This window comes from Panthera uncia, chromosome C2 (assembly GCF_023721935.1).
Source record: "Panthera uncia isolate 11264 chromosome C2, Puncia_PCG_1.0, whole genome shotgun sequence".
NCBI classification, from domain to species: Eukaryota; Metazoa; Chordata; class Mammalia; order Carnivora; family Felidae; genus Panthera; species Panthera uncia.
This window is the reverse complement of record NC_064810.1, coordinates 151,530,486-151,554,848: the sequence shown is the minus strand read 5'-3', so window position 1 is coordinate 151,554,848 and position 24,363 is coordinate 151,530,486. Positions and strand designations below refer to the sequence as shown.

The window sequence follows — 24,363 nt, the reverse complement described above, 5'->3', positions numbered from 1 at the left end:
GGGAGGCGGCGCGGAGGGGCAGGGGGCGGCGTGCCAGGCTCCCCTCTGATTAATGACGCCGGTGCGGCCGCGCGTGGCCCGGGCGCTTTGTCTCCAGCGTCGGGACTGGCGGAGACCGCCGGGGGGGGGGGGGGGGAAGGGATGGCCCTGCGCGCCGGGCGCACCCGGCAGGTGCCCGCGCTCCGAGCCGGCCAACTCCGGCCGCGCCCGGGGGCAGAGGCCGCGGCGCCCCCCTCCCCCCGCTCCCCTCCCCTCCGCCCTGCCGGCGCGCCTGGCCGCGGCCGGCTCCGGGGTGTGGCGGGCCGGGGGCGGGGGGGCGGGGGCGCTGGAGGCTGCAGCCGGGGCGGGGACGGATGCGGCCGGGGCTGCGGGGAGGAGCCGGGTGCGTGGGAGGGCAGGGACGGGCGGAGGGGCCGGCGGCGGAGGCGGGGAGGCAGGGGCGCGGGACGGAGGGACGGGCCGAGGCTGGCTGGCTGGCTCGGGGTGGGACGACGGAGTGACAGAGCCGCGGACAGGTGGGAGCAGTTAGACAGCTCGAGTCTGGGAGAGCAGAACGCAGAGGAGAGGCAGGAGGAGAGGGAGAGGGGGAGAGGGAGAGCGAGGGAGACAGCGAGCGAGCGAGCGAGCGCGCAGCGCTCGCGTGCACCCTCCGCTCCAGACGCCCTCCGCTGTCCGAGGGAAACGGCCGGGGCCCCGAGCGGGAGCTGGAGAGCGAGCTGGGCACAGAACCCGGAACAGGGACCCGGCCCTGCTAGAGGGACCGCGACGCGCCGAGGGACGGACAGAGCGGCTCGCGCGCCGACCGCCAGCCGGCCGGAGCGGAGCGCAGGAAAGCCAGAATCCCGCGCGGGGCCGCGGGGCTGCGCGACAGGCAGGCAGACGGACAGACGCGCGGAGGGACGGACTGCCGGACCGGAGGCGGGGGCATCGTTCGCTCCGCGGAGCCAGCGGGACAGAGAAGGCGGCGGCGGCGGCGGCGGCGCCCCCTGAGCTCGTCCGGAGCGGCGACCAGCGGCGGGGGCAGCGGGGTCGCCAGCCAAAGCCACCACGGTCGCCGCAGCTGCGCGAGGATCCCAGCCGCCGACGCTGCAGAGAGGTCGTTTTACTAGCAGTTAAATAAATCGACCAAAAAAAAAAAAAAAAAAAAGAAAAAAAAAAAAAGCGCCAAGCCAAACAAATCCAGCCAGTTCAATCACTGAGAAACGATATTAGTAAAAACCAAAAACTAGATCAAATCAATCGAGGCACCAAGACGCTGGGGGGATACCCACTGTTATGTCAAGGTAATAATCAAGCTCTTCCGACGTGAACCTGGCGCGTCTTTTGTGATTTTTTCCCCCTCCTTTTTGCCGTTTATCTGTGCTTTTCTTTGGAATTGTTTATCGTCTGTTTTTTTTTTCCCCCTCCTTCGTGTTTGTAGAAAACCGTTGATGTTATACATGTATTGATTGTGTTTCTGTGTTTCCTCACAGGAGGGGTAGACTCCCCTCCCCCAGATGAGGCAGACAGGGAAAGCTGGAAGAGAACAGAGGAGGCGGTTTTTCTCCTGGGCGAAGTCTACAGCGATGTCTGCGGGTTTCGTGGTAGAAAGTTTGGGACCCTCTCATTCCATTTGAAAGAACCGTGCAAGGGGCGGAAAAGTTGCCATCGGTTTGTTGCTCTTGCCGGAATTGGGGTCCGGGCTCCCAAGGGATTTGTGGGGGAGGGGGGCGGGTAGAGACGATGGTGGTGACCATTTATTTTTACGTGTTTGAAATGTGTGTTTCATTGCAAACTCCGAATGCAATGTCTTCTGTGTCAGGTGGTAGATATGGTTGGTGGAATTGCCTGGAATAGTACAGGTATTTAGAAAGTTTCTTAAGGAAGAGAAATTGACTCAGTCCATGTTTCTGCATGGAAATGGAGCCGGAGTGGATGTGGCTCAGTACTTGATCACCTCCCCAAGATACAAGATGAGGACAGAGTCCGAGTCTAAAAGGAAAAGCAAAGGAGGGGTTGAAAGTTACAAAGGATTGGGAGGCTAGTGTGCACATTGCAAGGCTGGTGGAAATCGTTTTCTCGAGAATGTGTCTAGAGTGCAGATATCCCTTTTGATTGCTGATTTTTAAAGTCTATGGGTATGCCACTTTAGCCTCTCCCAAAAGGATGACATTCCCCAAAGTTGAAAGGAATCTGTACAAGATTTGGCTCAAATGCTGAATAATTCCAAACGATTCCCACCTGCTCCTCGCTTACTTTGGAGATCAAAATTGCTATGATTGTTTTAAGAAAACAGAGAAATGGAGATGACGGGGAATCATCTTTCATTTGCTGAAAGTTAGGGAACCTTTGACATGCACTTAAAAATAAATGCTCCCACTCCTTTGATCCTCTGTGTTTGTGTCACCATGGCACATGCCTGTCTTAATAGGATTTTAGTTAATGTCCTTTTCACCAAAGACGGTGGCTTGAAGAGTTCTAGCGTGTTCTGTTCGAATAGCCAAGTAATCTACTATCTTGGCAGTAATTGCTTCTGCTGCACACCTAATGTGGATCGCATGTGAGAAATTACGTGCGCTCATTTCGGGTTTATATGGGATTTGTAAGGTATGTATTTGTGTTTGATCCGGTATTTCCTCTGTCACATTCCTTCACTCCTTCTTGTCCCTTCAACTAGCAGAATATTTTAAAATTTTCTGCAGCATGGGTTTCATATATTCATTAAGGGCTGTGCTTCATCACAAAAGATGCAAAAGGCTAACCTCTCCCTGTCCTTGCTTATCAATACTATTTGTTTGGTTTAGATGCAGTTTTTAAGACATTCAGACGCTATGCCTACATGGCTCCATTTCTCCGGACGTGCTTTGTGTTAGTTGATGAGAGAGAATATAACCCAGTTGCGGTAGGTGAATGCCTGTTGAACAGAATACTTTGGTTTAGGTAAGGCATATTTAAAGCAACTTACACAGTTTTAGAAATTGACTTTCAGCTTCTCAGTGACTTAATTTCACAACACGCTGGTTTCTCTTTTCCGGTATTCAGCTCAGAGACAGGTTTGTGTGCGCTGTTAGATTTGCAAATTGCTGACCTTCCAGTGACTTTCCCTCTTAGATCCCAGCTGAGTATGGTTACCTTAAGAACTGTGGCATTAGCCCTGTTAGAGCATGCTCCACTGGGGAGTTCGGTGCTGTCTATTTTTAATGCTATTTAATGAAGGAGCGAGCGCCTCACTCAGCAATAAAAGAAGCATGATGGAAGGCAGAACAGTGCATGGTTTTGGATACGGGAGAAGGATGTTTGAAAAGGTACAGACTGGCTGTGGGATACGGTAATTTTAATTAGTCCTGATATACAGTGCTAACAGAAATCAGTTGATTTTAATGGGAGAAGTACACATGAATAGTCTGCTGTGTGTTTTCATAAACCTCTTCAATAATTCTTAGAAGCAAGACTCAGTCACTAGAATGCCTGAAAACTTAAAAAAGAGACACTAACCAAGGAGTTGCTGCACACGTACTGTTTTTCCTACGAGCTGTTGTATTCTTGGATGGTGAGAAGTGCAGAAATCATTTTAGATCCCTAAAATCCTGTCCTCGTGAAGGGTTTGGAGCTTATAAAATGTTTGGGGGGCATAAAATAACTAGCATCCTTCTAAGATATTGTAACTTGAAGCTCTGCCTTGTGACTTTTTGTGTTTCTTTCATAAACTTGGAATCTGGATCCAGAATTGTGGCAACTGAGGCAGGAAGTTTGGGTCGAACTTGATAGAATAGTCGAGTTGTTTTCCTTCCTTCCTTCCTTTGAGATAAGCACAATAGATTATCTTAGTTTAAATATTTTTAAACTGTAGATAGCAGGGGCCACACTAGTAATTTTTGGAACGTTATAACGAGGGGGGAATATCTTAATGTCATAGTGCGTAAAACCTAAGAAGCCATCTGTCTGCGACATTGGTATAATGCAGGACACCTGTCTTGAGGTAGACAGTGAAAATGTTCAGTCAGAAAGGTCTGTGTTGTTCGTTTTCATATTAACAACATGCTGTGATCGAGTTATATCCCTGTTCGAAGCGAAGCTGATTAGACAAATGCCTACGTAGTTTCAAAATTGATAAACGTAAGGAAAAGTGAGAAGTTTTTATTCAGTGGGGAAGTGAGTTACGTAAGTAGTGTTAAATAAAGCTGGTAGGGCAGTGTACAGAGTTGTTCTAGATCTTGTCCATTTCTGTGAAGGATAACTCCCCCCCCCCCCCCCGCCCCCGACCCGCAATAAACCACTAAGGGAAATGCATTGGAAGGAGTTACTGTAATTGGTTGCCAGTGTTCGTGTTTTCTACTTTGTACTTTTAGAGGGGAAAATTACAATCCACACGGGCTGCAACATTTCCCTTAGTGGTCATGCTCCTTGGACCCCAGTGCTGATAGCTTTCTCAAGAGTCTCAAATCAGGGGCCATTCTCATCTGAATTCAATGTAGATTTTGCCTGTGGACAAGATAATGATAAGCTACATGAGCAGAGCGTGGAATGAGTCAGCCACTGAAGACACAAGGTACAACGCAGCCAGAAGGGACTATAACTGAGGGTCCTCGTTAGGATTGGGAGACAGTTTGAAGTCCGTAAGGCTGGAAATTGCAAATGAACCGGTTCCATAGGAGTTAGTGTTAATTCAGATCTGCTTTGCAACAAGGTTAAGAAGGAAGATGGGGTTTAAAAATGATGTGGACCGTGAAAGTCATTTCTTCAGGTGGTGAGTATTGGCATCATTCTAACTGGTACCACACAGCGGTAGTGTGTTTAGAAATTTGTGAATTTCTAATCAGAAAAAGAATTGGCTTCCTTAGCAATGCATTATGTCACCTGGAAAGTTCTGGACGTATTTGAAGTCAGCGATGAACTTACAAAATACGTATTTCCTCTCTTTAGACAAAGGACCTTTATTTTTTTAGGAAATCTGTGATTCCAGAGGCTCTCTGTGTCCGCCGACTTTTCTTTCTTTTGTTTTTCATTCTAATATTTAGAATTAAATATGATAAATAATTTCAAGCTGTGATGTAAGTAAATGTTGAAGGACTGTTGGAGGCAAAAAAGCATGTTAGCAGGATGTGTTTGTGACTGGGTTTGTCTTTCTCAGGCTATCTTTGCTTGTGGGTGTTACTTTAAGGGACCTTTATGCCAAGTTCTAATAAATTGGTTTGTTAGTGCCTTATCTAAATGAATTTTGCTCATTTTGGATTAAATTTAGCCCTGGATGTTCACAGGGTTTATTCCTTGTTTTTACTTCACGACAGTTTCATTTCCATGGGGATCAGATCTCAGCCTAGATACAAAGTGTTTCAATTATAGACACAAATACAGGATTCTTGATAAAGAATCAAGTGCTTGAGATGGAGTATCAGATGCATTCAGCAGTTTTGAATGTTTGGTAGCATTGTTATCGTATGGTCTCCAAATCGTCTGCAGTCTGGTGATTTCCACCCCCCACCCCCCGCCCCCGTGTGGCATAAAACGCCCGCACAACATTTGAAGACACCTTTCTCTAAGATCACTGGGACGTTTCTGCACCCTGGGAGATAGCTGGACAAGGAAACCAAAGAGTGAATTGAAATAATTATACCAGGAAAATGGAGAGCATATTGGAAAAAACCAAAAAAGAAAAGAATTGACTTGAATACACCAAATTGACTCTCCCCTTTCCAGCTGAATCCTCAGCATCATGTTACGTTCCTCCCTCCTTGCTGCCCCCAAGGAGCTTAGCGTTGCCAGATGGAACGGGTGTTGATCACTACGTGGGGCCAGAGTAGATCAATATCTTGAATTCCTCTACACACTCTTCCCAAGGAGATTTCTTCTGGCATTTTTTTTTTGGACCCCCCCCCCCCGCTTAATGTACATGTCACCGCCACAGGTTATATAAGATTTTTCCTGTTGTAATCAAGTGATGAGTATTAGGGTAGCACTGAAATTCCGACGCAATTAAAATGTTGAGGAATTAGTCCAAAATTGTCTCACTCAAGGCACGTACTCATTCTTCACTACGTTTAGTGCAGGGGTTCTTAATAATGGAGGTGCATTCTCTTGCATTTGTATAATTGTCCGTGGATTCTTTATCACACACTGAATACTTGAGATAAGGACGGAGACCGTCTCTAAGGGATGGAAACGAGGTGGATGGTGCTCATATCTTTAGCAGCTTTTCTTCTAATTGCTTGAGATATAATACTTACTTTAGAACGTTCTAGTCCCTAGCATCATACTTAAAGGGAAAGATCTGCATTTTCACTTATTTTGATCTAGTTGAAATTATGAAGCAACACCAATAATTGAAGTAAAACGTTTCGACATCTTTAGGGAACAGAATAGAACATCAGTTTCTCAAGTTTTAAGGTCCTAGAGATCCAAGTATACTATCCCTTGGTGTGTGAATCAGGGCCTACCTGTCACCTGATGGTTCAGGTAATTTGAATTGCTTTCAGGTGATCCCATCACTGGTGCAGAGATCTGGAAGAATCAAACATGGGTCAAAAGAGGATGAAGGAAGGTCATGAGGACTCACTGGAATTCAGGGACTACTCAGAATCATTTAACTGTTGTTTGCTCATAAACACGATAGGAAAATAAAGAGCTATTCCATTGCTTTTGCAGCTTTTACAAAAAGCTATTTTAAAATGTTTCCAGAACCACAAGCTAAAATCCTCACACAAAGTTCTCATATTTATTGATAAGAAAATGTCTATACTCTGCACTGGCCTGTTTAACTTAGCCTTTTGCTTGTCAACACGTATGTAAGTTTGGTGGAAGTCCCATCATTGCTGGCATTTGACGATTCAGTCATTAAAGAGCTTTTGGACAGATTCATTAACTGAATTCATTAATTGTCAGGACTTCGCAGCCATATCTGTGATCCGATTTTCTCTGGTTTGTGAAAATGATCACAGTAATACTTTAAAAGGTAACACTTTTAAATTACACGGTTTTATATTTGTTTATTTTAAATTCACTTAGATATGTTGGTACGGTAGGAATTTCAGGGAACTGTCAGAGCGCTAAAGATAAATTCAAAAATCCCACCGCAAACAATTCTGTGGCATTAATGAGTCTTCATTTTTTTTTTTTTTTCCCCACTGTGGCGATGATTTAACTTTGGTCACAGCGCCTAATGCCTTTGTGGAGATTGAAACCTTTCTCCAACCCTGAAATTTCCACATAATCACTAACAGAATTCTGGAAAGATAAAATAACATAGCATGCGATCGTGTTGTGTGCACATCCTGTTGCTATTTGCTTAAGCACTGTTAAACATTCTAACTGGATGCCTCAATCTTTATTTGTTATTTATCATCATAACAATTGTCTTCATCCACAACAATGGATGACTTCGTTTTTAATGTTTTGTTTTTTTTTTCCTTCAGTGTCAAGAGGTAAGAGAGTACACACAGTTAATGTGAGAGTTTACATACGAAAACGAATACATTCTAGGACCAGGATGTCAATATCCCTCCAAGAGAGATATTATTTTATTCCACAGATGATCGCAATGGGTGCATTTTTGGTCACATAGGATATCAGAAGCCTACGACAGATGTTTGGAATTCACTGCAGCTTCCGATTCAAAGTCAGGTTAAAACTAAGGGAGGGGATGTATACGGAAGGTGTGCTCCAGGCTTATCTGAGAGGGAGCCCCGGGCTTGCTGTGACCAAGGAAGAACTCCGTAGGGTTCTGCAGGGTACAGATATGCGCAAAACTTGAATCAAAAACAAAAGGTTAAAACAAAAGCCTCACGAAACAAGGCTCCTGGTGGTGTATCCGAATCTCACGGCTCCATAGCGGGCCTGTATAAATAAATACTCAATTTAGCACCTGAACAACCCGTCCTGATGTCGGGCTTCTGAGTCTTCGGGTGCTGATGGCCAAGACTCTAAACCTCTCCGTGCGTCACAGTCTCTGCGGGTGAAATTACGTAGTGACAACAGTCCGATAGGAACAGATTACTCCTTATGCGGCTTTAACACTTTAGTTCGTGTCGCATTGCTTCCATTTTCTCGTTTAGGAAGTGGGATCGGGCCCACCCCGAAGGATTGAAGCAGATACAGAGTACCCGGCACAGGCACATAGGTTTCATTCACTAAAAAGAAGCCATCACCTTTCATATAAAAAACCGTAGAGGTTTAAGCTGGTTACATAAATGAGCCACACCTCCCTTGAAGATTTGCTGTTGTTGTTGTTCGGAAGTAAGAGTACAGCTCTCTTTTCTTCGGCCCCGTAATGTGTTTGACGGTTACGATTGGAGAGGAACCTTTGTGACGGTCACGGTTGGAGACAAGCTTTACTCTTTTTCTGTGTCTATGAAATCCGGAAGGCCAGGCCAAGGTACTCGTCGCTTTAGGAGCATGCACTCTGCAAGAACCCCGATGTGTAACCCGGCTCTAAGGGAAGGGGCAGCCCAATTCAGAGTTGTCTACAGAGTGAACGGACGGATATTATTTCTCCAAAAGAGTTTAACTGGGTCATCCAGTGGTGGCTAAAGAACTGAACAAGAAGGGGGTGGAAGGGATCCATGAGGGAATGATTTTAAATCCTGTGTTAATGGGTGAAAGCTCTTAAGCGGCAGACTTGAACTGGCATGGGAGATGGAAATATCTTCAGCTCCCTCGGAGACGTTAAAGCAAGTGACACTTGGGTCTCACTGGTAGGCTCCCAGACACCCCACCGATGGCTTTGGTTCCTAAGCACTGAGTTGTCTGGGCTGAGCGGCTGATCTGGGCTCTGATCCCGAGGCATTTGCTCTTTTGCCGAAATGAATCACTTCTGCCCTTGGGTGAAAGTGACCAGAGGAGGGGAGAAACTCCCCCTCAAAACGGGGGTTTCATCAGTTGGTGGCCCGTCAGGAAATGGGAAACCACCAGTCACGTTCAGCACCGAAGAAGGTGAGCTGTGCGAAGCGATACGTTTGCCAAATAATGGAGTTTTGTTTTCGATTATAATTTGCATATCAGCCGTTCTTCTGAGGGATAACACAGTCCGAAAGTTATCCAATGAAACTTCTCAGAAGGTGTCTGAGAATGAACTTAGAATCCTTTGGTATTGTGATATTTGCTGGAAAACAAGGAAAGGGTAGACAGGTTTTATACGTGTGTGTGTGTGTGTGTGTGTGTGTGTCCATATAGACATGTATATATAAATATATATATGTATGTATGTGTGTATATACATATATGTTTGTATATCTATATGTACATACATATGTATATATACACATATATACATACACATATATACACACATACAGACATATGTATATATGTAACATATATATTACGTATCTTGTCCACAGTATAGATCCCATACATAAGAGGTATGTTATATATCTTGCCTATCATATATATGATATTCATCTATAATCAGCATATATCCGTGTCTGTACCTGTGTCTACAATTCACATTCTCCACACGCTTAGATATGAGTCATCTACTCACATGAAGCAAAAAAGCATATTTCCTACTACCTCTTCTGCCCTTAGCAGTTCTTGCTCGCTTGCACGTGGCAGATCTTTAATCCAAGTTTGTTGAAGTAAAAATTGATCTGTATATTGTCGACGGCATGTAGTACTCCGGACTTAAAAGCAGCCCTAAGTAAAGGTTTAATTGTGTTTTTCCCCTAAAGTGTCAGCTTACGTGGGCCTGACATTCGTTCATCTTTCTAAAAAGGAGAACAGAGATACGCCCTCCCGCATAGGGGAAGTTGTAACCGCTCTCACAAGGAAGTGCGTGCTACAGATGTCAGACCATGACTAGGGCTTCTACAAGAGTAACAAAGTCCCTAAAACTTCGGTCTGCTTTGACGGAATACGTAGATGACTTTTTCAGCTGCATGGAAGGGAATTAAGGTCAACACTCAGTTAATAAATAAATTGCGAGAGCGGATGGGGCCAAGGCAAGTTCACAAGCAATTTCCAAATCACTGGTACACAGAGTTAGCGACAACTCATGTTTACTGGACAGGTGCCTGGGGAGAGATTAACCACGGTGAAGGTGATCCAGGATGTGGGGAGAGAATTCACTCCTCCGAGGGCTGAGTGAGCTTGCAGTGCGGGAGCAGAAGGCAGGGGTGAGGAAGAGAGGGAGAAGAGAATTTGGCAAACTGGGGGCGGTCTCCAGGCCCCTCTTCCTGCCCGGAAGCTATGCAGCTCTAACCAAGCAGACGCAGGGCGTGCCTTCTCTCTCTGTCGGCTCAGGTCGTGATCTCGCGGTTCACGTGTTCGAGCCCCGCGTCGGGCTGTGTGCTGACAGCTCGGAGCCTGGAGCCTGCTTCGGATTCTGTGTCTCCCTCTCTCTCTCTGCCCCTTCCCCCCTCACGTTCTGTCTCTGTCTCTTAAAAATAAATAAACATTAAAAAAAAGAAAGTTAACCAGGCCTCCTTCTGGATTTGTCTGGAAATACCACAGAGAGTTTACTCTGAATACCCTTCCAGGAGCAATTTGAGACTTTATCTAAGAACTAGAAATGACTTCAAATACAACTGCGGTAGGTAGACTTGTGATTTGTACACTTCGCAGGTAAAACCAATAGATCTATCCAACAGAAGGCCATTTGTATAATCCGAGATGGGCCCAACAGATGTAGCAAGAGAAGAGAGCTCTAAAATCCATTTTTCCAAAATCACCTGACAACATTACGTCATTGTTTTGACCTGCCTGTGAACATAGATTGCTTCTGATGTTTTAAGGAAAGATGAGGAGATATCAACTTGTTTCATCACTTGTAGATTAGACCCTGGGGTTTAGGTGGGGATCATATGATTTGCACCAATAGTCAAGGAATAGATAGCACTGAGAAGGACCCAGGCCTGCAAACTTGAAAGAACCCCTATATTTTACTCCAAGTCTTGGTGAACTTATCTAATGTTACTGAATTGATCGAAAGCCAAACTTTGGGTATTCCTGATGAAATACGCCATAAGCATTAAGGAAAATCTAAATGAAAGCAAGGTGGTATGTTTCTGTATTTTTCAGGGAAGCTACTGAGTGGCCATTGGTGGAGGAAATGTGTACTTATTTCTGTATTGATTAGGTCATTAGGGCCATTTGTTCTGCTCTGCGGGGATTACTTCCCTTGGTTTGTTCCTTCTGCTCTCTGAACGACCTCATTTGTCCAGGCAAAAACTCTTTATCAAGATGGAGATCCAAGATTTTCTATAGTTCTTCCTGTATCGTTCGCTAAAGCCACAGGGACAGTGATAAGAAAAATCGGGATTCCCTCTATGGATTCTGACTTTGCCTCTGGATCATTTTTGATCGAAAGCTGGTTGTGGGGTGGTTGTTTTGGAAAAATAATTTGTTCAATTGTTTTGCAGCGCGACTGTCAACGGATACTTATGAGCTGCCTCTTGTGTGAAAGGGAGTTGTGTGTGCATGTGATGTCCAGATGAATCTACCCTCGGTTGTGGTCACAGCTGTGGTTGTGTGAAAGGGACTGTGTGCCCATGTGATGCCCACATGAATATACCCTCGGTTGTGATCACAGCTGTGGCAAAATTTCTGTTGTAGCATACTGGGGGATTCTTGTCTAAGGAAAAAGAAAGGTGTATATTTCATCCTTCTGGTTTTTTCTTTGCTGTGTAACTTACACGGTAACATACAACAGCCATGGGAAACACAGGGATTCAGATCTTACCTACAGATTAGGAGTTGAGAACCAAGGGGGTAGTGAAAGGGTATGTGGTGAGGCCATGGCTTAGAAGGATGTGGAAATTAACTTGTGAAACTGGTAGAGTGCCTGGAAATCTGTCTGCCTGCATCTCAAATCTGTACTTGTGGCTGCCATTTGAGACAAGAATAGATTCTCAGCTCCTGATTTCACCTATGCTTGGGACACATCTTCTCCTGGTGCCAAAGAAGGGCAATAGGTCTGAGGTCAAGGTGACCTGAGTTTAAGTTTGCATCTCATCTCTGCTTCTCACTGGCCTCGCCAAGTGACCTTCAGCGTCCTTATTGCAGTATGTAGATAGCAGCACTCCCTTCATGAGCTATCCTCTGTAAAATATTTGCCACAAAATAGAAATGTTATCTCCTTCCTGCTTTCTCCTACAGGGACTGTTTATCCATTAAAACATTGAAAACTATAAGAATGTGCAATGAAATTCTATATCAATACTTGTTTTGAAAATAATATAAAGTTGTAGTTTGAGTCCTAAGTATTTTGTCTGTGGATTACTGAGGAAAAACATAAACAATGATTTTAAGGGGTGTTGGGATTCTTTTGCATTAGTTTTTATAAGATGTTAACAATACGTATCACGTGGTTAAGGGGGGGAACAAAAACTACAACATATCTAAACACATATCTTTACTTACTAGTGTCCAACAATCTGAAACAATGCTATTGATTTTAGGGACCCAGTAGTTGACATTTGCATAAAAATAGATACCCAGGGATAAGTGATTAGGGAAAATATTAATTAAAAGTTTTTTAAAAACACAAATGAAAAAATGATTTTGAAGATCTTTATCAAGTGTTAAGTGGAGTTTAAAACTTTTATTATTATTTTTTTAACGTTTATTGATTTTTGAGACAGAGGGAGACACACAGAATCTGCAGCAGGCTCCGGGCTCTGAGCTGCCAGCACAGAGCCCGACGCGGGGCTCGAACTCACAGACTGAGATTATGACCTGAGCCTACGTCGGAGGCTCAACTGACTGAGCCACCCAGACGCCCCATCAAGTGTTAAGTGGAGTTTAAAGAATTGTCTTTCTTTTTTTTTTTTTTTTTTTTTTTTTCCCGAATGGATTCACAAGGCTTGGGCTTTTCGGTGCATGTGTGACAAGACTTTTTTGTGATTCTTTGTAGTTAAGGCATTATGTCTTGCTCTTTAAATATGTGTTCTGAGCTATCCCCCCCGTGTCAAGTTGGGGAAAAGTGCTACCTTGTATATTTATACTCTGTCTCTGTCCCAGGGGAAAGAGCTGACGCCAGGTCGCATAAACCTCTTGTCAGGCCACCTGCCAACACATACTCATGCAATTTACTGATATTGAGGATGAAATTACTCATTTTAACTAATATGTTCCCCCTGAAATTATCTTCGGGAAAACTTGAAGTTCCAATTCGCCAGTGTGAGCTCTCTTCGTCGACGGTTTGTCCTCAGTTTGTTTGGTCCCAAGTGAACCCGAGACACCTGCAGCATCATGTACACTCATTCTTTGCCCTTGCGTCCTGCTTGTTTGTCGCAGAGGGTAGCGGTTGCTTTTGGCAGATGTACAGGATCAAAGTAGCCTTTTTATCTTTCTACCCTCGGGGAGTCAGTTTCTCAGATAGAGGAAGTGGTGAGGCTAACAGAAATTTCAGCTCACCCCGAAATAAAAGTCAAGTGGATTAGGTGTGATAACCCTATTTATTAATGATTTGTCAAAGGCAGTGGCTTTGCGAAGTTATTGGACGGAGAAATTTAGGGACTGAGCTTCCTTTTTACTAAGTAAATGTTTACACCGTAGTTTGTGGCCCGAAGGAAATTAACAACCAAGATAATCTTATTGATTTTTTCATCTAGGTAACCTGAAGAAATGGAAAATCTTAGAAATACTATCTATAGGTAAATATTAAGGATTTGGTAGCAGTGTATTTTACATTATATACAGAGAGGCTATCACCCTCAATTTCTTAACCTGTATAATTTATCTTATGCATTACTAGGTTTGCTTGGATAAATATTGGTCTTCGACTAGGGAATTACCTCTAATTTTATTGTTGGGAATTTTTTCTGAAGGGACAACAGAATAACAGAAAATGAATATGTATGCATACTCTTTTATACATATACACGTGTGTGTGTATTTTAAAAGTACATACACACACGTCATATACCATATTATATATATGATATGATTTATATTTATTGAACGTATTTATATATATATATACACATTTGCAATCTGGTTATATTATAAAAATTACACACATGTATCTAATATAGTACATATTAGATGTGGTATAATATTTTGGTATATACATACATTTGGCATCTGGTTATGTTATAAAACGAGTACTCCCTTATTATTGCCCGTCTGCAGTGATATAATGGCAAGATGGAAACAGAGGGTGGGGCGATGAATTTATCCTTTCAATCAAAAAGTTAGGGATTTCTCTCGACTTTAGGCTTCGAGAAGCCATTAGGCTTCGAGAAGCCATAAGGCTTCGAGACAAATTTTAGTAAGTGAATTTAAAGTTGCTTTGATTTAAAAACGATTTTTAAAACATAGCACCTTAAGAGAAGAGGATTGCAAATTCCATTAGAGAAAGAGGTTGGAGCCTCTGTTCTGGGTGATTACAGGGAGATAGATGCAGGTTTCTGCCTGAGTTGTAGTCTGAGGGTCTCCAGCGTAGGACTCTAAAGTCCGTGGAGAGAAGATAATCCCAAGTCTGCAAGACTGGATATTCTCAGGGTCAAGGAAAAACTTACATAAAAATTAGTGAGCAGTAGAGAAGAAAACTATGAATGCAAAAAAAAAAAAAAACAAACAAACGTGCAGACAGCGGTTTATAACAGCTTTATTCATAATTGCCTCAAACTGGAGACAACCCAGATGTCCTTCCAAAGATGCCTGGGGAAACTGTGGTACATCCATACAGTGGAATATTACATAGCGATAAAAAGGAACAAATTATGAATTCACGTGGCAATTTGAATGGGTCTCAGGGGCGTTGTGCTGGGTGAAAGAAGTCAATCTCAAAACATCACAGACTGTGTGATCTCATTTATATAACATCTCAAAATGACAAAAACACAGGGATTTAAATCAAAATCAAGCATTTAAATCAAAATGCTCCTAAGGCCATTTGCTGCAGGCAGGGATCCGAGGACAGATTTGGAAGGTGGAAAAATCTGCCCGACATCATCTTGGTCTGGTCACCTCTAGCACTGTCATCCCATTTGCTCCTTTGTTCTTTTTTTTGGGGGGGGGGGGGCGGAATCCTTCTCTTTCAATGTGAATTTCAGGGGCAGGTTTGTTCTTACCACTTATACGAGCTAGAAAAGACACACAGGGCTAGAACGGTCATGCACATACCTCTACATACATGCATGAAGCCTCACGAATTGCCAGCCATCCACAGCTTGAACAGCCCGGTGATGGCTCCCTCGGAGTTTTGGAAGGAAGCCAATATCACTTGGAAGTAGCTGTAATTTTTAGAGACACTGAGGTGGTTAGAAGTGTCTAGAAGGTCTGGGGCTCCAGAAGTGTTGGCAGTTGAATTCTAGCCAGAGCTCTCATCAGGTAACATCCACAAATCTCTGTTGAATGGACCCATGTGCATGTCTCGGTAAGAGATAGCTAATTGCTGATACATACATCACGCTAACTATGTGCGAGGTACTTTTCTGAGTGCTTTACATATTTTCACTTGTTTACTCTTCACAGTCGTCTGTGAGGTAGGGGCTCTGCCTATTTCCACTTTCAGTGAGGAAACTGAGGCATGGAGACGCTTAGAGACTTGCTCGGACACGTAGAGAAAGCAGGCTTCCGCCCTGGAGGTCCGGATTCAGAGTCCGAGAAGTTCACGACTATACAATGCTATAGTTTGTGTGGTGTTTTCTTTTTGCTGTATTTGCTCCTTTGAGGGCCGGCTAATATTTTTGTTAATGGTGCATTCCAGTTGATGCATGACCCCCCCATCCCCCAGGTTAGCCATCAACTCTTGTACAGAACTGGCCTTCCTGCCCTAACTGGGAAGGAGGTGTGGACTCCATTTTGAAGCCAGTCACACGGGATGCCGTGGGATCCCGTGTGGCTGGACCCAGCTCCAGACCCAAAAGATAGCTGTGCGTTGAGGCTGCACCACCTTAGGGTCTGGCCCATTCCCCAAAGAAATCTCCAAACCTGAATCCTGGCATGGCGGTCAAGATGTGATCTCATGAACCCTGGAACCAGCCCTTCCCCAGACAGGGTAACATTCGGGCACAGGCCAGAGTCTTCTGCAGCTCTTTACTTCCCACTTTTAAGAGCAGTGAGAGAATCAAGTACCAAGTGTTTTTTTTTTCTTGTCTTTTCTTTTCTTTTTGGTGGGGGGGTGGGTATGTCAGTGGGATAGCCAAGTCAACTTGGCTGATAAGAAAATAACTGCACGTTTCTGGCTAGGAATAGCAGAAATGATACTTTGTTGTTAGGTATCCAACAAGGTTACTCCATCATCGGGCGTCTTTCTTAAATAAATAGTCGTGATTATATATGTGGGCATTGCATTCACCAAATGCATGGATTGAACAACGTGGTGGGAGGCAGTGGACAGGGCACGGGTATTTGAGACCTGCATTTGAATAATATGGGCGTCGTTTGACCCTGGGCAGGGACTCATCTCTTCTGAAACTTATGTTTCTCTCCTCCCACCTGCCCTCCCTCTACCTCCCTTCGTCCCTCCACCCCTTCACCTCCTTCCCTCCCTTCCTTCCTTCCGTCCTTAAATATGTGCAAATGAGATTAGCGGCAGCGAGGATTAAAAACGCTATGTGTCACATGTTCCTTGTAGCATTTGGCGCACAATACGATATAGGAAAACAGGGTAGCTGTTGTTTTTTATAGCACGAATTAATGCATCTGCGTTTCAGTGAATTAAGTATGAGTAACTATGGGAACGTGCGATTACCAGGATCCGGATACCAATCTTGCGAGTTGCTTTGAAAAAGTGATAGAAAACTACCAGCTTCCTTTGGCTACAAGACATGCTTCTGCCAAAGCTCTTCTCCTCCTGGCGTATCCCGAAGTCTGGTGAGGAAATGAAGTAAGTTACCTACGAGTTTCGTTTCCTACGGAAAATCTAGGTCTGGAAAGTGAAACCCGCGACGCCCTTAAGGAGCTGTCCTTCCAGACCGGTCTGGTCTGAACTGACCCTCTTCGGCCCCCAGGCTCTGGGGTGTATGTATGTCTGGGCTTGTGCGAGGCTGCATTTCGAGAGCGAGTGTGCAAGTGTTCTGTGCACTGTGCGTGGTGAAGCATAGAGTACAGGCCAATCTTCTGCAGCTGGGGAGAGCAATTAGCAGCTTCATGAATTAGGGACTTGTTTACACTGTTGTCCAAGATAATCATTTGTTTGTTTTAACGAAGATGCTCTATCTTCATCAGAGGCATCAATCCTCATATTTAAATGATAAGGTCTTTGCATCCCACAAATAATGTTTGGATTTCACAGCAGGAGCCCCCATCACAGCCCTTATTTTCTCTCCGCTGCCTTTGGTAATCAAGACGCCATGGGTGACATGTCTATTTCCAATTAGTCTTCCGTTGTGGAAACGTTATGGGATCTATCGCAGCAACTTTTTTTGTGACGCAGACTGACTTTTAAAATACTGTCAGGGGCGCCTGGGTGGCTCAGTGGGTTAAGCATCCGACTTCTGCTCAGGTCACGATCTCAGGGTTTGTGGGTTCGAGCCCCGCATGGGGCTCTGCGCTGACAGGTTGGAGCCTGCTTGAGATTCTCAATCTCATTCTCTCTCTCTCTCTCTCTCTCTGCTTCTCCCTCCACTCTTGCCTTTTCTCTCTTTCAAAAATAAATAAACTTAAAAAACACTTTTTCATGAACTCCCCAGCGCTCAGACATAGGTAGATGTGCACAGACTTGTCTCCCCGCCCCCCACCCCATACACATATGTGAAACAAAATTACAAAAGTTTACAGAATGAGTCATGGCCTTACTGAGGGTAAGGATGTACTCCAATTCTTACGTACTCCAGTCTGGCTCATTTCATTCCACTCCATTCGTGTTCTCTAGATTTCACTGTAAAAACTAAAGTTAAACCAATGACTTGACTTGCTGATTTACTCACAGGTCAGAAGCTCAAGTTCGAAACACATTGATCTCCCTTTAAATTCACTTATGATTCTGTCTTCTGTCCCGGAATCCGTAGAAGGGAATGCATATGGCATTGCTGTGTCTTTTTGAATCTCGGCCATGTGGGATGTTAATGTATCCATCTACCGAGAAAATACCAGTCAGTTAGTACCCTTGAAGACGCTCTAGTCACTCAGTAAGGACTTATTGGTGAGTCAGATGAAGTATTTTGGAAATCAGGAGCGTGAGTCATTGTTAAACTCTGGACAGTTTGCCCAGAAGAGGGACTTCTTGAATAAGGTGGCCAGTGTATTTCTAGAAAACACCTACTGGTCTCACTCGCGTTCTTCATACAGCCAGTGCATACCAGGTCAGTCTTTTTTTTCAAGGTGCGTGCCTTAAATGTTTTATAAGAGGATGCTATTAATACACCATCCAGTGTTCCCAGAAGCCATGTATCTTTTGACAGACGTTTGCTAATTTCCTGCCGCGTTCCGTATACCTTGGTGGTTCCTAGAGACCGTGAGAGAAGCAAGGCATAGTCCCTGTCCTGGGGGAGCATACAGCCTGACTCTCTGATGACTTTGGGACCCCGTGCGGTGGGCGCTGAACTGATCCTCTTTGCCCTGCTGGAGCTCCGTGTACACACACAGGAAGGCTAAACCGTGGCAGTGAGGCGACAGACGGGCACTGGGTAAGGGCACAAGTCTCATCTTGTCGCATAAAGCAGTAATCCCTCACCTGTTGTTAAACGAGGAAACCTTCGCGGAGCGGAGGTGGAGGGGCTTCCTGTTTATACCAAAACCGCCACACGGGTCACAGCGGCTCAGCCAAGAGACACACGGGGACACTGGCTCCTGGACGCGTCATTCACGTAATCCTGGCACTTCCGAGAGCTGTTTTGTGAACAAGAGTCGCAGGTGTGCATTGCACCACCTGCTGGCACCGGGAGAGCATGAGACACCCTGCCAAGGGCCACGTCGGGGCTTGAGCCCCGAGGAGCCTCCCCGGCCTCCTCCCCAGGGGCTCTCGGGTTAGGGACCCTGACTCCTTTCTTTTTGACCTGGTTCAGTGCAAAAACGTGGTTTAGTAAATAATCCTAAGGTCTGGTTTCCCAGTTACGGAACACGCTTCTGAGTGTTTACATTTAAAGGGTTCTTTTCAGTTCCTCCAGCGGGGCCGAGAGGCGGGTCTGTTCACACGCCGAGCAGTGTGCAAAATGTAAAGGGTAGGTCCGGCCTCTAGAGGACCACTGCTGTCCCGCGTCTCTGCTGGTTTTTGACTTCAGCTTCTTATTCTGGTTCGATCCTTAGAGATATGAACGGTGAAAACTCTGCAGCCCCCTCCTCCTGCATTCTTGCCCTCGGGGCGCAACCCTGCTTCAAGCCTGCTCCCCCCAGGCCCCTGAAGCCACCCTTGCCGCTGGCTGTAGCTTGCGCTCTCCTTCCTGAGCTCTCCTTCCTGATTTCTGCCGTCCCATCCCTGGAGAAAGGTCTGGAAAAAGGGAGCCATGCCTGGGAGGGAGAGAGGGAGGCCGCTCCCACCAGTTCAGTGTGGGGAACAACAGATTAAGATCATGAGGAACAACATTCCTGAAGTTCACTTCTTGATGGCCGGTTGTCAGCCCAAGAGGGCAATTATTAATTCTTGACCGAGGGCGTTTGGGGAAATGGGTCCTTTCTTACGGGTAAGAACACGGCTCTCTTCACCTTGTTGGGAGAAAAGGAGTTTTCTCTGAAGCGTGACTTACTCTAATCTAACTTTTTCCCCTTGAAAATTAGTGAGAGACTCCACAAGGATTCGTTTGGAGTTGATCGTTCGGCATACTTACGAGAAAAAGAGAAGATGAGTCTTTGAAAAGCTGAGCTGAGGAAGTCATTTCTAGCACTGTATACATTTCCCCAAGGCAGGTGCCGGACCGAAAACATCACCGTATCTCTCACAAGTCCTTGGCAGGATGCCATGCGCCTAGTAGGTGCTGAATAAATAATTGTTTATTGACTGCGCTCCCTGGACAGGCCTGGCTACACACACGATCACACACACACGTGGATCGTCCGCGCCATCCAAGGCCAAGCCCTCCAGGTCACTGAATGTGTTACTTTGGCCAATTTAAACACAATTCTTCTCAGCCTTGTAAAACACCACATACCTAATGCAATTTCATATTCTCTTATCGACTCATTGTCACAGTACGAAAATCAGCTGTCGAGCTGTGCTCATGAGAGTAAGGGTTCACGCTATTGAAAATTCACCTCCCGAGGCCTATCCAGAAATTTCTCTATGATGGGACATAAGGAAAGACTTAGGGAAGGAAAGACCTAAGACAAAGGGACTCTGTGAGTCCTGCCTGGCGAAGGGCGTAGAACGCTGCTCAATATATAGGAACACAATGCAAATGTTAGCCACCGTTGTAATTGTTTAGGCTGCTTCTGTATTAGAATACGGGAAGGGCATGGAATGGCACAGAGAGACCAGAATACTTACAGATTTCTTAACAGCTGGCTATAAAATTTCAGACATCAGCACATTCAATTCTCTTTGACCTGCATCTGTCCTGCCTCTTCGCTGCAAGGGTGCTGTAGACAGACAACCATAATAAACATCTCCTGGGGATCAAGTGAGGCTTGGTCAGTGTCTCTTAATTCGTATAATCCTGGGCAAGTTCCTTGGCCCTGCTGTGCGTCTCAGTTATCCCATCTGTAGAGTGGAAACAGCGACAGCTAGTTATTAGTGCTTGTGAGGAAGTCACTGAAATAATTTGTAGAAACTGCTTAACATAGGCATCACCTCCTATGTCATCATGATATCTTTAATGTGTACTGGGTATCAGCATCCTGTTACCTGCCGGTGTTTTTGGAACTACATATAGGGTGGTAATTTCAGCGATGACGTGTCCGGGGTTAGGGAAACGAACGAGGGTTTGGAGCCAGCGAGTGATTCGGAACCTGGGTTTCATTCCTGCCACGGTGTGATTTCCACCTTCCACAGGGATGTCCTGCGGTGGCCCGGGCAGGCTTCCGGGAAGCTGACCCTGAGACGGAGTTTGGTGTGCAGGATGTTTACTGAGGAGAGTTCTTGTCCCCAGTGCCATGGAGGAAGAGGGAGGGGGCAAGAGTGGGCGGAGGAAAGCCATAGCTCAGACGAAGGATGAGAACAGATCTGACCAGCTCCTTGGGGTGTTCTGCGGCTAGAATGGCCTTGGGGTTGTCTTGCTGGGGTTGAGGGAGCCAGGCTTTCCATCGCCACCTCGATCAGCGTGGCGTTGGGCCATTCAGCTCTCTGCAGCTGAAATAATCTTCCAAGGAGCAACCCGTGCTTCCTTGGAGAGGGATCCGGGTCGACCCCCGAGGTTGACCGGAAAGGTAAAAACTGAACACCGGGATGCCCTGGACCTAGTCGGTCTCAAAGAATCCACCAGGATCGCGTAAAAATTGTCTAGCGTCACTCCTGGGGAGAAAAACCTTAACTAGATGTGGGTCAGGTTTTCAAAGAACCCATAGCCCGTAATAGGTCTTCAAACCTCTCCCCTTCTCCCTGGAAACAAGAATCAGTCCCCCAGCAATCGGGGTCTCTCTTATCTGGACTGAAGCCCACTTTGGGCGCAGGGGATTCGTATCCAAAGATGACTTAAGCCCAAAGGAACTGCTACACTCCCAGCTTTTTATCAAGGAAGATGTCAAAGCACGCAGGAAACAGAGACCGTTGAAGAAGAGACCCCCGTGTGGGCACGGCACAGTGTCAACATTCTGCCCTTCTCCAGAAGAATTTTCAATAGCGTAGGTACAGCAGTGCCTCTCGTGTTAATCTGAGATCCGGACGGGCGTGTCCTCAGAGGAGGGTGAGATTTCACAATGTTTGAGGTCACAGATGTCTCTTAATAGTACTGACGTGAGTGCAGTTGAAGCTGTCCGAGTCCCGGTTCTGCGTCTTGTGTTCCAGGGCCCCCCCACGAAGGCCACGCCGTGAGTCGCAGGCCAGGGAAGGGGCAAGACATTTCATGCATTTGCTTCGTATTCATACTTCTGTTGTGCTGAGAGGACTCCTGGACATTGGTGACCTCGGAAGGGACTTGCCCGCCCCCTGTGCCCTCAGCCGTGTTGCAAGCCACTGCAAACCCCAAATCAAAATTCCTGTTCAGCAGAGGAGGTGTCTTAGGAAAATTCTACAGAGAATACATCCAAAGCAGCATTTGGGATCTGACTGGGTCCCTGGGATTTGAACATCCAAACCGTAGCGGATTCCCTTGCCAGGTTGGGTCCTCGGGTGATGCTGCCCAGGCCTGTCGGACTATGCCTTTGCTCGCCTGTCCCGGGCAGAGCAGCTCAGGCGTGCTCAGGAGTGATTCAGCAGTCCATGTTCCCCCCGCAAGAGCCAACAGGACCGTGGTGGTTGTTTGGCCCCAGAGCAGGTGGCGGTGGGGGCTACGGCGGTTGCATTTCCTCTTGGAGGGGGGGGGGGGGGGCTCAGCTGTTTCCTTGGTCACGCGCCCCTCGTAAGTGCCTGGAGGAGGCAGGGGGCCAAGAATACAGCTGAGACTTGAGTGGCTGCCAGCTCCCAGCAGCTGCTACTCTGTTCTCTGAGCTGGAACCAGCCCCAGGCTGCAGTGTGGCCTGATCTGGCATTTGGGGAGGGGCCTGCGAGAAGTGTCACTTGCACATTCTGAGTGGCTTAACCCACCTGCTGTGTGTGTGTGTGTGTGTGTGTGTGTGTGCGCGCGCGTGTGTGAGTGGCCTAGTTAGGGGACAATTCTCTGACATTCAAGTGATAACGAAAAAGTTTAGGTCCGTGAAACAAGCAAGACTTCCCCTCTTTTGAGACCAGTGGATTTGCCGGTCTTGAAGGAATTGTCTTTCTTTCAAAGGAGAAAGCTGAGGGTAGCATCCTAAGTCAGAATGCGGGGGCTTAATATAAGAATGTTTGGGTGTATATTTATGACTCTGTACATATGCACAGAGGCAGCTTGGAAAGATACTGCGCTAAGAGGCAGAACCGAGCTCTAGCTCTTGTGTGGACTTTACGAACATAGACCTGTGCTTTTGGACCTCATCGTTGCCCTTGGGCTAAGCTTTTTGGTTGGTTGGTTGTTTATTATGTTAATTGAAAGTAAAAAATCTCTCAGATCAGGTGATGAGACCTGGTGTTTTGGAGAAGCAAAGAAGTGAAGGCAACTGAAAGTTCTAGGCACAATGCTATCTACACGGGACACTCTGAAAAAGCTACAGAATCAAAGTGTTGACTTGGAGATTCACACACATCTATGTATCGATTTCTCCAGAGCGGTAGTTCTTAGGTCTTTTTAAAATGGCTGACAAGAATTGTTTTATGTAATGTAAACATATCCACGCGGACGTTAGGAGGTCATATCAAACATTCAAGATTAGCTATTTCCTATATTTGAGAAACAAGAAAACAAATTCTCTGGGGAAACATCACGGGACTTCGTGAAACCGTCCCATTTAAGGCACTCGTGTTGGCGAAGAAGCCACTTAACGAACACTCCCCACTTTTGTAAGCAAGCCTGGGTTCCCCTAGAGAGTGGGGCTGGATTCTAGTCATTTCTGTACACCTTGGCTGTAGATTAAATGAAAAGGTATTCAACTGATTCTGTTCTTTGTGGTTTTGAAAGGAAAAAGATGACGGCGTGTATTGTGATGTCAAAAGTACCCAGATCATTGCTCAAGGTGTGAGGGTTCCACGGGTCTTTCTCCAGATTCCCAGCCCTTAGCTCCAGCCTTGTCCCTCAAAGAGCAGTGGCTGCAGGCAGGAGCTGTTTAGAAGTGATAAACCGGGGGCACCTGGCTCAGTCAGTTAAGTGTCCGACTTCGGCTCAGGTCATGATCTCACGGTTTGGGGGCTCGAGCCCCGCGTCGGGCTCTGTGCTGATGGCTCAGAGCCTGGAGCCTGCTTCGGATTCTGTGTCTCCCTCTCTGTGCCCCTCCCCTGCTCACACTCTGTCTCTCTCTCTCTCTCTCTCTCAAAAGTAAACATTAAAAAAAGGTGACAAACCTATGTGGACACTGCTCAGTATGTGCAGAATGTTCCATATGATTACAGATGTCACCCATGTACCTTTCTCTGAATCCAGATTGACAAAGTAGAAGGGAATCACATTTTTTTTTTAAGTTACAGGGTCTCTCCGCAAACTGTTAATTTTCCCTGATGCTTCTTGGTTGATTCCTCTATAGAGGAAAGTCAGTTTAGAACACAATATTCAATTGAGTGGCTCCATGTAAAAATGTCCTTGAATTTTTAAGAAATTTGAGGCCAGTCTGGCTTGTAATTGTTATTGACTTGATTTTTTAATGCAATTGAGTTGTATTGATTTTGATATTTATTCCAAGCACAAAACATGTTTTGTGATCATTTAAATGTTTATATAACTGGGGCACCTGGGTGGCTCAGTCGGTTAAACCTCCAACTTCGACTCAGGTCATGATCTCACGTCGGGCTCTGTGCTGACAGCTCAGAGCCTGGAGCCTGTTTCAGATTCTGTGTCTCCTTCTCCCTCTGTCCCTCCCTGGCTCGTGTGCTCTTTCTCAAAATAAATAAACTTAAAAAAAAGAAAA

At 45.8% G+C, this 24,363-nt stretch overlaps 1 protein-coding gene across 1 annotated transcript in view; it reads left to right on the top strand.

Annotated features, from left to right (window-relative positions):
* Positions 1–420: 420 nt before the first annotated feature.
* Positions 421–24,363, top strand: part of ARPP21 (cAMP regulated phosphoprotein 21) — a 155,919-nt gene continuing 131,976 nt past the window's right edge. Inside the window, exon 1 of the mRNA XM_049629051.1 lies at positions 421–1,283. The gene's annotated coding sequence lies outside the window, so the exon portion shown is untranslated. The remainder of the gene's footprint in view (positions 1,284–24,363) is intronic.